At 38.1% G+C, this 15,044-nt stretch overlaps 1 protein-coding gene across 2 annotated transcripts in view; it reads left to right on the top strand.

Annotated features, from left to right (window-relative positions):
- Positions 1-311: 311 nt before the first annotated feature.
- Positions 312-15,044, top strand: part of LEPR (leptin receptor) — an 80,956-nt gene continuing 66,223 nt past the window's right edge. For both annotated transcript variants that reach the window (XM_045199560.2, XM_024565539.3), the window contains exon 1: positions 312-451. The gene's annotated coding sequence lies outside the window, so the exon portion shown is untranslated. The remainder of the gene's footprint in view (positions 452-15,044) is intronic.

Raw genomic sequence — 15,044 nt, forward strand, 5'->3', positions numbered from 1 at the left:
TCTGGGAACCAGCGGCTTCGCGGGCGCGCCGTGGCTGACTGCTGGATGAAGCAGTGGCGCCGCCTTCCTGCTGGGTGCGTCTCCGGGCACGCAGGGGGTCCTCCTCCCCAAGCTCCCGTCCTCCTGCCCAAGGCCCTCGGCCCCAGCAGCGTGAACGACCTGCCGCCGCCCGGCGTCCGCTTTTTCCGCCCGGGACAGACCGCTGGGAGGCGGGCGTCGGGAGTCCCGCCTCTGCCTCTCTCCTCCCCACCCCGTCCACTCCCCCGTCCCCTCGGCCCCTCCTCCCCACCCACTGCGCTCCCCGGGCGGGAGTTGCCTGGCTCCTTCTGCGGGGAGTTTGGAGCCGCCCCACTGCAGAGTCCGCGCCGGCTGAGCGTGAGCCACGCGAGTGCCAGAACCCCGGCGCCACCGCCATCTCTGCTGTCCGTTTGGGTTGGACCCCGGCATCGAGGTGGGACCCTTTTCTCTACTCCATCCCCCTCCTGCCACCTCTCCCGGCTCAGGGCAACTCCAGGCGCCGGGCGCTGGGGCGCGCGTGGCGGGTGCGCAGCCCGTGGGCTACTTGGGGACCGGGAGTTCGGGGCAGCCCGGCGGTGCCACCAGAGACACCGGCGGCCGGAGGGGCCCCTCCAACCTCTCGGCTTCCCGGGTGCTGGGGAACGGCAGGCCCCGGAGGCCATGGGTATCGCGGCGCGAGGCTGGGGGCAGGCGGCAGAGCCTGGGCGCACCTGCGGGAGCCACCGAAAGGACGAGCCCACTGGCCAACTTCTTTTCCAGGTCTCCTTCCTACTTTGGAAACTGAAGGGACTGCGCCGTAAACCAGTAAGCCGTGGGGCCTGGAGGAAGGTTTTATGGATTTGGATGACAAAAGAAAAAAATTGTGTTTAGACCTGAGCCTCTGTTTTCCACCTCCCCTTGCTGTTCTCAAGCAAATTAAAAACAAAATAACAGGACGCAGTCCCAACCAAAGCACTTGTTTATAAGGGATTTGTAGAGGTGTGAAAAAGAGACCCAACTGGGGATATCACTTTGGAAGCACGAGCTATGAGGAGACTGGCTAAGACGTGGTTTATTGTGGGGCGATTTCTAGGACTGTGTTTGCGAACAGAGGACGGCGCTGGCTCTGGCAGCGGAGGGAGTTCCTTATATTGAGGGGCTGCTTGGAGTGCCCTCTGTTACCATTATGTACGTAGGTATTAAAGTATAGCGAAACAAATCCTCTTTTAGAGCTTTGGAGTTGGAGTCACAGTTTTGGTGTGATTTGCCATTTATCTGGGACACCGTTAACTTCTCTGAGCCCCAGTTTTCTCATCTGTCAAATTAGGGGGTTGGATTAAGATTCCGATGGCCTTTTAATAATATCTAAGGTGTTTCCCAATTTAAAACTGTATAATTCCTGAACTCCTTAACATGTGAGATTCATAATTTCATGACATTGCTCTTAGCATTTTTGTTTATATGCATTTATGATCTATATACCTTTAGGATTTTTCAAACAAAAATTAAAGAGAAAAATACTTATAAAAGGGTTCAGAAATATATAGTTTGTATGTAAATACTTAGCTCATCTCTCATGCTACCTTAAAGAGTCATGTTACAAAAAAGAGTCATGAGTTCAATTGTAAGTCAGTATTTGCAACACTGCAACAAAAACGCGTGGCTTCAGCAGAGTACTTGTTCTCTTTCAGTATTTTACACTTGGAATACACGAACACTGTTCTGGAGGAGAACAAACATTTCACCGCTCCTGTCAATTACTGATCTTGAACAGTGTTTGTCACTTTTTAGCATAAAGTTGTGTGCAGAATATTAAAAAAATGGTTTCAGCCCACTTCAGAGCCTCTCTGAAATTAAGCTCAGGAGCAGAGATGCCAATTTTAGTAATGCATTTTAGTTGCCTTGGAATTAATCCCAGAAAATAGCAGAGGTTAACTAAACCACAAACCAGAAATTAGGAATTTACACCCACACCCACACCCACACACAGTTATACAGGATTGAAAGAAAAGAAGCAACAACAAACAACTATTGGTGTAAGCAGACGGAATGTTGGAATGGCTTTTGCTGTTACTTGTAATTCACAATTACTTAAGACTTAGTCATCTCTCATTAGGATAGGGTGAGAAGTGGTCTGGCTCTTTTTGGTGGCTTTGAGCTAAAATAATGTGTTTCCACCAGCATGTGTGCCGAATGCTGTTTGGGAGAGTGGAGTGGATTTGAAGTACTCTTTTATGAACACATTTGCACTTAGTTTCAGTGCCTTTTTGCTTTTGGGCTGGAAGTGTCAGCAGTCAATCACTCAGGCATTTATCTTCCCTCATATCCTCTGGTGAAGTAGATGATCATCTCCTTTGAAAGAGATGCTCAAAGAATTCAGCAAATTATGGAATGAACGTGGAGTACTAAAACCCTGGTTTCTCGTTGCTTGTTGGAAGACACCCGGAAACAGTGGGAGAATCTGACGGCTCACGGTTTATAGACAACTCATTCATAGCTTAGGATCATCCTTATGGTTGGCAGAAGCTCTATTCCACATTTTGTAACATGGGGTTTTTACTCTCGTGAGTTTACCAAGAAAAAAGTCATGTCTTCACCCTTAGATCACTATTATATAACCAAATGGCTTGTGCCTGAAGTGCAGTATCTTGGAAATAAAACTAAAATATCCAGAAAGAAATGAATTGTCTTGGCAGTTGCTCACTCTACTGCATTTTTTCATACTCCGAGCCAAACACAATACCATCAAAAATGAAGACAATTATAGTCTCTAATGAAAACTATAGTCTGCTTGAATTCTTAAGATTTTATGTGATTCACAAATTCTACGTTTAATTAAATCGGAAAGGCACAAATGTTCACCTACTGGCCAAACCTAGTACATATAACTTTTTGAAGTTTAAATTTACATTTGGTCTGCTTATAATTTGGAATATTCCTTTACAAATACTTTTTAAAACTTTGTGTCAATTGTGATATTATCTGTTGTCTTTTCATACACATGATCTTATTAATTACATTTTTAACACTTTGAACTATAACATTTATAGGAAAAGTCTCATAAAATAACTGTACGCGTTGACAAGTAATATTATGGATAATTATAAGGCAAATATCCCACTGTTCACCATGTAAGAAAGAGAACGTTGCTAATACTCTGAAACCTCTCGCTTGTTTCTTCTTGATCACAAAGTTTTCTTTTTGAATTTTATATGAATACAGGAGGCATTCTTTCATAGATTCTGTCGCTTAACATTATGTTTGTAAGATTAAGCCATTTCTTTGTTCCCCTTTAAAGCAAAAATTTCTAAAAAGTTGTTTATATTTCTTCTCTCCAATTCATCTCTTCACATTCTCTCTTCAACCCATTCTTACCAATCTTGTGTTTTCAATACTCAGTCGAAACTACTCCTATCAAAGTCACCAATGACACCATCTTCCTAAATCTGAGAGGCAGTGGTCAGTGTTGATCTTACTTTGCCCATTGGTAGTATTGTCACAGTTGTAGTATGTCCTTATTGACTGCCAGACACTATGCACTCTTGAGGTCCCTCCTTTCTGTCTCCTTTGTTCGTTCGTCTTTTTCTCTCAGAGGTTTTGAGCTTAGAATGCCTTAAGATTTAGTCCTTGAGAGCAATTTTCTCTCTATACTCTTTGATGATACATGCAACTCTATTTTTTCTCTGATTTCTATATTTTTATATTGATGACTCCAAAACAATAGCTCAGTCCTTGACTTCTTTCCTGAAATTCAGACCTCTCTATCCAACTGCCTACACAGCATTTCCATTAGGATGTCTAGTAGACACCTCTAGTTCAACATACTCCAAATGGAATCTTCATCTCGCCCAGCTTACTCTATCTGTGTGCTTTCTGATCTCCTTCAAATTGCTTAGGCCCACAATCTTGGAACCATTTTTGATTTCTCCCGTTCTCTTATACCTTAGTACCTCAGATGTAAAGTGTCAGGAGATCTTTTTTTGCTCTACCTTCAAAATAAATCCAGAACATAATTACATCTCATCTCCTTCAGGGCTATTATCCTGATCTTAGCTTCCATCATATCTCACATGGATTGTTGCAAAGGCCTCCTAACTGGTCTTCATGCTTTTATCCTTTGCCTTCCATTATCCATTTTTAAGCTGCAGTCAGAGCTTTTGTTTTTACAACATGTCAGATCATGTCACTTGTCTGCTCCAAACTCCCCAGTGGCTTTCTAGTTTATAGAGAAAAACCCAAAGTCCTCAAGATGGCCTATAAGGCCCTACCTCATTTATCCATCCCCTCCCCTTTCCTCTCTGATCTCATTTCCTACTGTTTTTCCTACTCCTTCAGTTCCAGCCACACTGGATTCCTTGCTATTCCTTGACTATATTGGAGACCATGTTTGCACTTCAGCTTTCCCTGCCTGGCACGCTCTTCCCCCAGATATCCACATGGCTTACTCTGTTACCGCCACTTCCTTTAAGTCTTTGTTCACTTGTCTCCTTTTCAATGAGGTCTACCCTGATTATCGTATTTAAAATTACACAACTTCTAACTTTCTCCTTTCCTTTGCTTTTCTCCCTATTACTTGTCACCTTTTAAAATACTGTATGACATTTATCATGTTTTCCTGTATCATTTCTAGCAGAATGGAAACCCCATGAAGGCAGATTTTGTTGTGTTTTGTTTTGTTTTACTAACATGTCCACAGTACCTGAGATAGGACCTAGCAATAAGAGGTGCTCAGTAATTTTTTTGGTTATTGCATGCTGTTGTTGACTGTGGCTATTGCACGTTCATTTTTGTTGCTGGATATGTTGCATTGTGTGAATGTGTCTTCACGGTTTACAGCTTCCGGTTATGTATAACTGTGCCACCTCCTTCCTCGCTGTAGCATGGATCAGTACTCCGTTCCTTTTTGTGGCCAAATAATATTCCATTGTACGGAGACACCACTTTTTGTTTATTCATTCACTAGTCGATGGACATCTGGGTAGTTTTCACTCTTTGGCTGTCATGAATGTTGCTGCTACTAACATTTGTGAACAAGTTTTTGTGTGAGTGTATATGGCTCTCTTGGGTACACTTATATACCAAGGAGTAGAATTGCTGAGTTCATGGTAACACTATGTTCAATATTTGAAAATCTGCCAAATTGTTTTCCAAAGTAGCTGTCATCGTTTCACATTTCCACCAGCAATGTACAAGAGTTCTAATTTCTCTACGTCCTTGTTAACACTTGTTATTTTTTGTACTTTTGATTATAGCTGTTCTCATGGATGTGAAGTGGTATCTCATTATCGTTTTGATTTGCATTTGCTGATGACTAATGATGTTGAGCACCTTTTCATGTGCTTATTGGCCATTTGTATATCTTTTTTGGCAACGTACTGTTTGCCAGTTTTTTCATTGGGTTATTTGTTTTTCTATTTTTGTGCTGTAATAGTTCTTTATGTACAGATAAAAATCCCTTGTAAGATACATGATTTGAAAATATTTTTACTCATTATGTAGTTTGCTTTTTTAAAGCTTTTGATGGTGTCCTTTGAAGTTCCAAAGTTTTTAATTCTAATGAAGTCCAATTTAACTATTTTTTGGATTTGTTTCTGCTGTAATATCTAAAAAAACCATTACCTAATTCCGGGTCATGAAGATTTATATAGGCATACTCATTTTATTGTGGTTCACTGTACAGTGCCTTGGATATACTACATTTTATACAAATTAAGGTAAGACCTTCCACCAGCAAAAATAGTTTCTTTTTTGAAATATTTATTTAATTTTACATTTTTAAAAACAATTTTTTCAATTACAGTTTAGTTTTTAAATTATATTTTATTGATTATGATATTACAGTTGTCCCAATTCCCCCCCCCCCAATCCCCTCCTTCCAGCACCCCCACTCCCTCAGGTAATGCCTCCAATAGTGCTCATGTCCATGGGTCATTCGCATAAGTTCCTTGGCTACTCCATTTCCTATACTGTACTTTTCATGCCAGTGGCTATTATGTAACTACCTATATGTATATGTTAATCCCCTCACCTCTTCACCCATTCCCCCACATCCCCCTTCCTTCTTGCAACCATCAAAGTTCTCTCCGTATCTGTGATTCTGTCTCTGTTCTTGTTTGTTTAGTTTGTTCTTTAGATTCAGCTGTTGATAGATATGTATTTTTGACATTTTATTGTTCATGGTTTTGATCATCTTCATTTTCTTAAATAAGTCCCTTTAACATTTCATATAATAATGGCTTGGTGATGATGAACTCCTTTAGTTTTTTCTTCTCTGGGAAACTCTTTATCTGCCCTTTGATTCTAAATGATAGCTTTGCTGGGTAGAGCAATCTTGGCTGTAGGTCCCTGCTTTTCATGACTTTGAATATTTCTTGCCAATCCCTTCTAGCCTCAAAAGTTTCTTTTGAGAAATCAGCTGACCGACCCCTCTTATGGGAATTCCTCTGTAATAACTACCTGCTTATCACTTGCTGCTTTTAAGATTCTCTCTTTATCTTTAACCTTTGGCATTTTCATTATGATGTGTCTCGGAGTTGGCCTCCTTGCATCCATCTTGTTTGGGACTCTCTGTGCTTCCTGAACTTGTATGTCTAATTCCCTCACCAAATTAGGGAAGTTTTCTTTCATTATATTTTTCAAATACATTTCCAATTCCTTGCTCGTTCTCTTTTCCTTCTGGCACCCTTATGACGTGATGGTTAGAATGCTTGAAGTTGTCCCAGAGGCTGCTTATACTATCCTTATTTTTTTTTGGATTCTTTTTTTCTTCTTGTTCTCATTGGTTGTTTTTTGCTTCCTTATCTTCCAAATTATTGATTTGATTCTTGGCTTCATTCACCCTACTGTTGTTTTCTTGTAAATTGTTCTTTATTTCAATTAGTGAATCCTTCATTTCTGACTGGGTCTTCTTTATGCTACTGAGGTCCTCACTAATTCTTTGAGCATCCTTATAACTAATGTGTGGAACTTTGCATCTGATAGATTGCTTATCTCTGTTTTGTTTAGCTCTTTTTTTCTGGAGTTTTGATCCATTCTTTTGTTTGGGCCATGTTTCTTTGTCTCCTCATTTTGGCAGCCTCCCTGTGTTTGTTTCTATGTATTAGGTAGAGCTGCTTTGACTCCATGTCTTGGTAGTGTGGCCTAATGTAGTAGGTGTCCTATAGGGTCCAGTGGCACAGCCTCTCCTATTACCTGGGATGGGTAATTAGGTGTTTGTTCCCTTTATGTGGGTTGAGTACCCCATCCTCTTGCAGTTGAGCCTTGGTTGCTGTTGGCAGGACAATGGGAGGGGTTTACCCAGGCCAGTCAGCTGCAAGGATTAGCTGTGACCACTTAACCATCAACCTCTGCCCTCTGTGTAGGGTCAGCTATGCAGGAACAGGGTTGTGGTGCTCCGAGGTGGTCTGTAGCTGTCCACTAGGTGCACAGGCCCTGGGGTTTTTCAGGTAGTTCAGGCCACGGTCAACCCCCATCTGTGTTTTGCCCAGGGCTACCCTGCCTGTGCTATAGAACAATCTGAGATGGATGCTACTTGTGCTGGGCTTGGAGATTCCCAAGGGAAGCTAAGCTGTGATCTAGGCTGGCTGCTGCTAGTGTTGTTCCTGGGGCTGCTTAGCAAGAGGCATAGGAGCTTTTACTTACTGAGGCCAGCTGTTGCTTGTTTGAAAGGATTTTGGAAGTTGTGAAGCATGAGCTAAGACCCACCATGGAAAAGCCACTGTTAACAGCTATAAGTTGGATGGGATGGAGCCTCAGGGAATCTCCAGGGCAGGCAAACAGTGTTAGCCAGGTTATGGAATCTGAGATATGACAACTGCCTGCTGGCTCTGTGACTCTGCCCACCTTTCTGTCTGGGAGAAAACTGTCTATCAGCACTGGTCTTGATGCCAGACAGTTCAGTTCCTCCCCAGGTGCCACCAGAAACTTTCAAGCCTCTACTGTGGTGCTGGAGCTCAAGGGAGTGAGTCTGAGTAAGTTTGTTTGTGGGTTCTTTAAGGGGTACTTCTTGGGGCTCCAGAAATTTCTTCTACTGACTTAATATCTGCTGTTTTTGCAGCCCAAAGTTATGGGGACTTATTTTCCTGGCCCTGAAACCTTGGGCTGTGTGCCTGGTGTGGGGCCGGGAGTCCTCACTCCCCAGATATCCCTCCTGAAATTTTCTCCACCACACATGGATATGAGACCAGCCCTTTCCGTGTCTCCACCCCTCCTACCAGTCTGGACGGAGGTGATTTCTTTAATTCTGTAGTTGTCAGACTTCCACTCAACTTGATTTCTGAAGGTTCTGAGTGATGGTTGTTCTATAATTTAGTTGTAATTTGGATCTGATGGTGCGAGGAGGTGAGCTGGGTTAACTATGTTCCCCTCTTGATTGGAAGTCACACATTTCAATTACAGTTTACATTTAATATTGTTTTGTATTAGTTTCAATGTACAGTATAGTGGTTAGACAATTATATACATTACAAAGTGTTTCCCTGATATTTCTAGTACCCAGCTGGCACCATACGTAGTTATCAAAGTTGTTGACTACATTCCCTCTGCTGTACTTTACATTACCATGACTACCAATCTGTATTTCTCAATCTTTTCTCCTTTTTTACCCAACTCTCAAACCCCCTCTTGTCCAGCAACCATTATTCTCCATTCTTTGTGTCTACGAGTCTGTTTCTGTTTTGTTTGTTCATTTATATTTTTCTTTAGATTTCTTTAGATTCCACATGTAAGTGAAATCATATGGTACTTGTCTTTCTGTGACTGACTGACTTCACTTAGCATAATACACTTTAGTTCCATTCATGCTATTGCAAATGGTAAGATTTTGTTTCTTTTATAGTACTTTTCAGTTAGGATATGTACACTGTTTTCTAAAAAGACATAATGCTATTAAATGCTTAATAGACTAGAGTATAGTGTAAATGTAACTTTTATATGCACTGGAAAGCAAAAAATTCATGTGACTCACTTTACTGCAGTGGTCTGAAAGGGAACCCATAATATCTTTAAGATTTGCCTGTATTTCTGTGTTTTACTTGAAAGAATTCTATAGTTTAGCTTTTAGTTTAGGTTTTGCATGTGGATATCTACTTGTCCCAGCGATATTTGTCAAAAAGACCATTCCTTATAATTTTATTAACCAATGCCACCCCATTGAATTCAATATAAATAAATCAATAATAAAAAAGAAAAGACCCTTCTTTTCCCATGTCTATACATTTTGTCAAAAATCAATTTGTGAAAAATGTAAGGTTTATGTCTGGAATCTCAATTCTAATCCCTTGATCCGTATTTCTGTCCTTGTACTAGTACCACACTGTATTAATTACTGTAGCTTTGAAGCAAGTTTTAAAATAGAAAGTGTAATCTTTCAACTTTGTTCTTTTTCAGTATTGTTTTGGATCTTCTCTTAAATATCCTTATGAATTTTAGAATCAGCCTAAGTTCTGCATAAAACATAACTAGGATTTTGAAGGGATTGCATTGAATCTGAGATCAATTTGGGGAATATTATCATGTTAATGAAACCAAATCTTTCAATCCATGAACATGGCATGTTTTTTCTTTAACTTCTTTAATTCTTTATTTTCTTTTATTTCTTTCATTGATGTTTTATAGTATTCAATGTACAAATCTTGTATTACTTTTTTTTCTTTATTGATTTGAGAGGGGGAAGAGAGAGAGAGGAAGGGAGAGAGAGATTGGGAGAGAGAGATTTGTCGCTCCACTTATTTATGCATCCACTTGTTGTTTCTTGTATGCTCCCTGACTGGGGATCAAAACCGCAACCTTGGCATATGGGGCTGATGCTCTAAACAACTGAACCTCTGAGCCAGGGCTTGCACTTCTTTTGTTGAATTTATTCCTAAGGATTTTATTCTTTCTGATGCTGTTCAAAATTAAATTGTTTTTTAAGTTTTATTTTCCAATTGTTCATTGCTACTCTATAGAAATACAAATGTTTTTTGTATATTGTATCCTGCAAATTTGCTGAACATATTTTTTGGTGTAATAATTTTTTTGTGACTTCCTTAGTGTTTTCTATGTACAAGATCATGTTATCTGAGAATAGAGATAGTTTTACTTCTTTTTGATCTGGACAGCTTTTATTTCTTTTTCTTGCCAAATTGCGCTAGATAGAATCTGTAGTTCAATGTTGAATGAGAAGTTATAGTGGATATCTTTTCTTATTCCTGATCCTAACAGGGAAACATCTAATCTTTCACCATTACGTTTAATCTTAGTTGTGGCTTATTCATATGTAGCTGGTATCAGGTAAGGAAGTTCTCTTTTATTCCTAGTTTGTTTATAACATTAAATGTTTTTATCATTAAATGGTGTTGGAGTTTGTGAAATGCTTTTTCTGTTGAGATGATCCTGTCTTTTATTTTATTATTATGATTTATGGATTGATACATTACTTAATTTTTATATTTTAAACCAAACTTCCATTCCTGAGTTAAATTATATTTGTCGTAGTGTATAATCTCTTTTATACATTGCTGGATTTGGTTTGCTAGTATTTTTGTATCTATATTCCTAAGGGATGCTAGCCTGTAGTTTTCTTTTATTGTAATATCTTTTATTCTTCATTTTGGTACCCGAGTAATGCTGGCCTCAGAATAGGTTGGGTAGTATTTAGAACACTTCGTTTTATACAGTTATATATTCTGCCAATAGCCTTGCTGAATTTTAAAATTAAAAGTCAAACAACTTACATAGAGATACTTTTGGATTTTCTACTTTTGTTGAAAAATGACTGTTTTGTTTCTTCCTTTATAATCTTTAAACTTTTCTACCTTTCTCTTGCTGCAGTGACTAGGAACTCAAGTATAATGTTGATTTCAGGTGCTTACAGGGGAAATCATTTTACCATTAGAATGATGTTTGCTCTGGGTTTGGTTAGATATGCTTTTTGAGATTTACTTAGTTTCCTCTGTTTCTAACTTGCAAATAGTTTTGGGTTTTTGGGTCATGAATGGATATTGACTATTATAAAATGCTTTTTTTTATACCTACTGATATAATCAGTAAGAAAGATGCTTTCCTTCCTTCAGTTTACTAATGAAGTAAATTGTATTAATTGGTTTTTAAAAATAGTTTATTTATTTATTTTAGAGAGGAATTAGGGAGAGAGAAAGAGAGGGAGAGAAACATCCATGTGAGAGAGATACATTGATCAATTGCCTCTTGCATGCCCCTAACTGGGGACCCAGCCCGCAACCCAGGCTTGTGCCCTGATTAGGAATCAAACCTTTAGGTTTGCAGGCTGGTGCTCAATCCACTGAGCCACACCAGCCAGGGCATGCTTTTTAAAATATTAAATCATAGTAGTCCCCTGCCCCACTATCTTTACTATGACAGTCGTACTCATGCTATATGCATTTTTTATGCATTGCAAAATTCCATTTGCTAATATATTGTTAAGCTTTTTGAAAAGTCTGTATTCTTGTATAAAGATTGGCTATTATGTTCCTTTTTCAAATTGTACTTATTGCATTTTGGTATTAAGGTTATTAACTATAAATTTGAATTGTCAAGTGTTGGACTTTTTCTAGTCTCTGGAAGTTTTTTGCTAGTTTAAAATTACTTGTTGCATTTTAAAAATCTTTGATGAAACCAGATTTTTACCATGAAATTAATTTTTTTATGGTTATAGGATCATTCCTTCCCTCCCTTTCTTCCTTTCTTCTTCCCTCCTTCCCTCCCTCCCCTGCTCATCAGCTTTGGTAAATTATATTTTCTAAGAATTTGCCTATTACATTTAAAATTTCAAAATTAATTGCCATGAAATTGGTCCTGATTAATTCTGCATTAATGCCCCGCTTTTGCTGCTGATATTGGTTATTTGTGTCATCTCTCTTTTAATCCCATCAGAATTTTATTTTACTTGTCTTTCAAAACACCAATTTTATGTTTGTTGATTTTTACTTTTGAATGTTTATTTTCTATTTTATTAATTTCAATTCTTACCTTTATTTTCTCCATTTTACTTTCTTTGAATTTTTTCTATTCCTTTCTAACATCTTAAATGAATGATAGCTCATTAATTTTCAGGCTTTCTTCCTTTTTGGAATATTATTTTTTTATGACTTTGAATTCTCTCTAAGGACTCCTTAATCTGCACGGAATAAGTTTTGAGGTGCTTCTTTCACTGTCATCAGTTTAAAATATATTTTGATTTTTATTTTATCCGTTTTGTCCAGTGGTTTGCTCAAAATATTTTGTCCTACCATAGGGCATCTGTGCAGTTATGTTTTTGCTATTTATTTCTGCCTTAAAGTCTCTGTGGTCAGAGAATGTGGTCTGTCTGATTTTTGTCCTTTGGTTCTGTTTGTAACATGCTTTGTGCCTTCGTGTAAGTTCAGTTTTTGTAAATGCACCACTGGTGCTTGAAAATAGTGTTTAATATGCATTTTTGGGGAGCAGAGTTCAATGTATGTCAAAGTTGTTAATGTTGTTCCAGTGTTATTTGTTAGTGTTTTTCCCATCTCATGTATCTTTATGGATTTCATATGTATTGTTTTGCTTATTCTATTCATTCTTTAGGAGGGAGTGTTGAAATGTGGATTTCTGCTTTTTTCCTTGTAGTACTCTGAATTTTCACTTTATATATTTTGAAGCTACATAATATATGCTATTTTGAGGTTATATTAGAATTTATACACACATTTAAAATTACATATTCCTACTGAATAGAAGCTTTCATCTATTGGAGTGATTCTCTTGTTTCACTATTTTTCTGCTGCTGTAGGATTATATTGGGAGGATATTATTTTAAAATTTATGTTTACATATGTAACAACCTAAAATAGTTCTGAGTTAGGGTTATCCCCATACTACCTATTGGCTTCAACATAAAAATGAAATATATATCTACTCTGTAACCCCTGAAATTGACATGCCAAGCCTAAAGATGTGATTAAGGCCATTATATTATTTTTAAATGAATTTTAGTAAGTACAAGAAATATCAGAGACAGAAATACTGAATATGTAATAAAAATCATTGTCAAATTTAAGTGCCATGAAATTGGAAGTTTAAAATCTTTTTTAGGATTTTGAACACTTTATCTGTTTAAAGTAGGCTATGGGAAATTTGTGGGGGATATTGATTCTCACTGAATGAAAGTCAGCAAGTCACTTATTCTCTCATAAAATTAGTAGGCTAGACTCTTCCCACTTAAACCGTTTTACACAATGACGTCTCCCCCAGAGTGAAAACAGTTCACTTGCAGTTAGCTGGGGAGAACATTTGCTTGTCATTGAAGTGTTGAGGTAATCCCCTCCATGGGGATACAGTTGTGGTTCTTTTCCGCACAGCAGGGAGGCCGGCTGAGAAGAGAACAGAGCTGCGGGAAGCCACGCCCTGGTGAGGTGTGGGTGATCTTGAAGGAGAGAGTCACGCATTTGAGAACTAGTTGAAAAAAACTTTGTGTTACCCTATGGACTTATTAATCAAACTAGAATAGTATGGACTAGCAAATGAAAATGACCTACTGGACATGCTTAGGGGGTGTTGTGGTATTAACATTAATTTAAAGTCTTTGCCAATTAGTAGGGAAAGATCTAAAAATAATATAGCCTTACAAATGTGTATACATATGTGTATAATAATGCATGAAATAAAGAGAGAAAGAGTAAGGGAGAGAAGATAGAGGAGGGGAGGGAGAAGAAGAGAGAGAGAGAGGCTCTATTCCTAGGCCAATAATTTCTATAAAGTTTATGGGAATGTGTAAGTGTTTATGTGTTTGTACTGGATAATAGACAAACTTAAGGTCTGAGCCAAATGGAGATTCTCATGAGCTTCTATAATGGTATTATAATAGGCTTTAAAAATGTGAACTCATGTTTAAGAACAGCTGTTACCAAATATCTATTTTGGGAAGGCATAGGACAACTTAGTTTTTCTCAGAATTACATTATCTTATTTTTACTTTAACTAGCAGCTGTTATTTGGGTGTTTGAACCTATGAAAATTAAGAAACTATAAACATGAGGTAATTGAACAATTAGATTTTAGTATGCACCAACAAAATTTCTGAACCACACTGGTCAGTGTTTAGGAGATGAAAGAGAAAGTAAATGAGAAACACACATAGATAAACACACACATATAGTAAACAGAGAGAAAGTATGTTGACACCTTCATAATAAGCTCCCAATAATTGTAGTTGCTGTAACATTATTAAGATGTTACTCTTCGAATTTTGACACACTTACCGTATTAGACTTACCCAGGAAGTAGCTGGGTATTTCTCTAGCCACCTGAGTGTTTTGCCACAACACTGTTAGTCACAGGTTTGATTTGGGGGAGAAAAGGTTTTTGCCCAGAACAAACAGTATGTAAATATATTCTTTCTATGAAAAATAGTCATCTGCACAAGTGGCCTCTTGGTCTTTTGATTCCAAATTTGCAAATCAGTTCTCACACAGGGGTTCCTATTGTGTTTTATCGATATTTTTTTTGGCTGATCTTGAATCTCTTTTGTAATACTTGCAATATGCTTCATATCCTCCCCATTCTTCAAAGGGGGCAGTTAAATCCTCACTTTCCTTTGGGATCTCTTATGATTTCCTCAAACTAAAAGTAATCTGTCTGATTTCTCCTAATCACCACTCTTTTTAGGTAGTTGTGATTCTTTAAATCTAGACATTGTGATTTTTAACTGTTTAAAATGTTATTTAACTTTTTCACAATGGTTTTTCATCCTTTAGAATTTTTTGTACCTACTGGGAGAGCTCTTTTAGAAAATTTTAAATGATGATTTTTATTTAAGTCTAAGCACTTTCATAAGAAAGCATAAATCAAAGAAATTGATTAAGGGATTCCTCTTTTTATATTCAGAATCTGGTCTTCTTTTTAATCACTTTGCAATTCAGTGTTGTGGATGTTCATTTTTTCCCAAATAATATCATACTCTGGGTTATGAAGAATATTTGTGATATGGTACTTCATTAAAGAATGCTTCACTATGGTTTCTGAGATTTCCTTCTAGGTTTGTCCATTTTACAAATTTTATGCTGGGTCTTTATAATATTGTCATAGAT

The sequence above is a fragment of the Desmodus rotundus genome, chromosome 3 (genome assembly GCF_022682495.2).
Source record: "Desmodus rotundus isolate HL8 chromosome 3, HLdesRot8A.1, whole genome shotgun sequence".
Taxonomy (NCBI): Eukaryota; Metazoa; Chordata; class Mammalia; order Chiroptera; family Phyllostomidae; genus Desmodus; species Desmodus rotundus.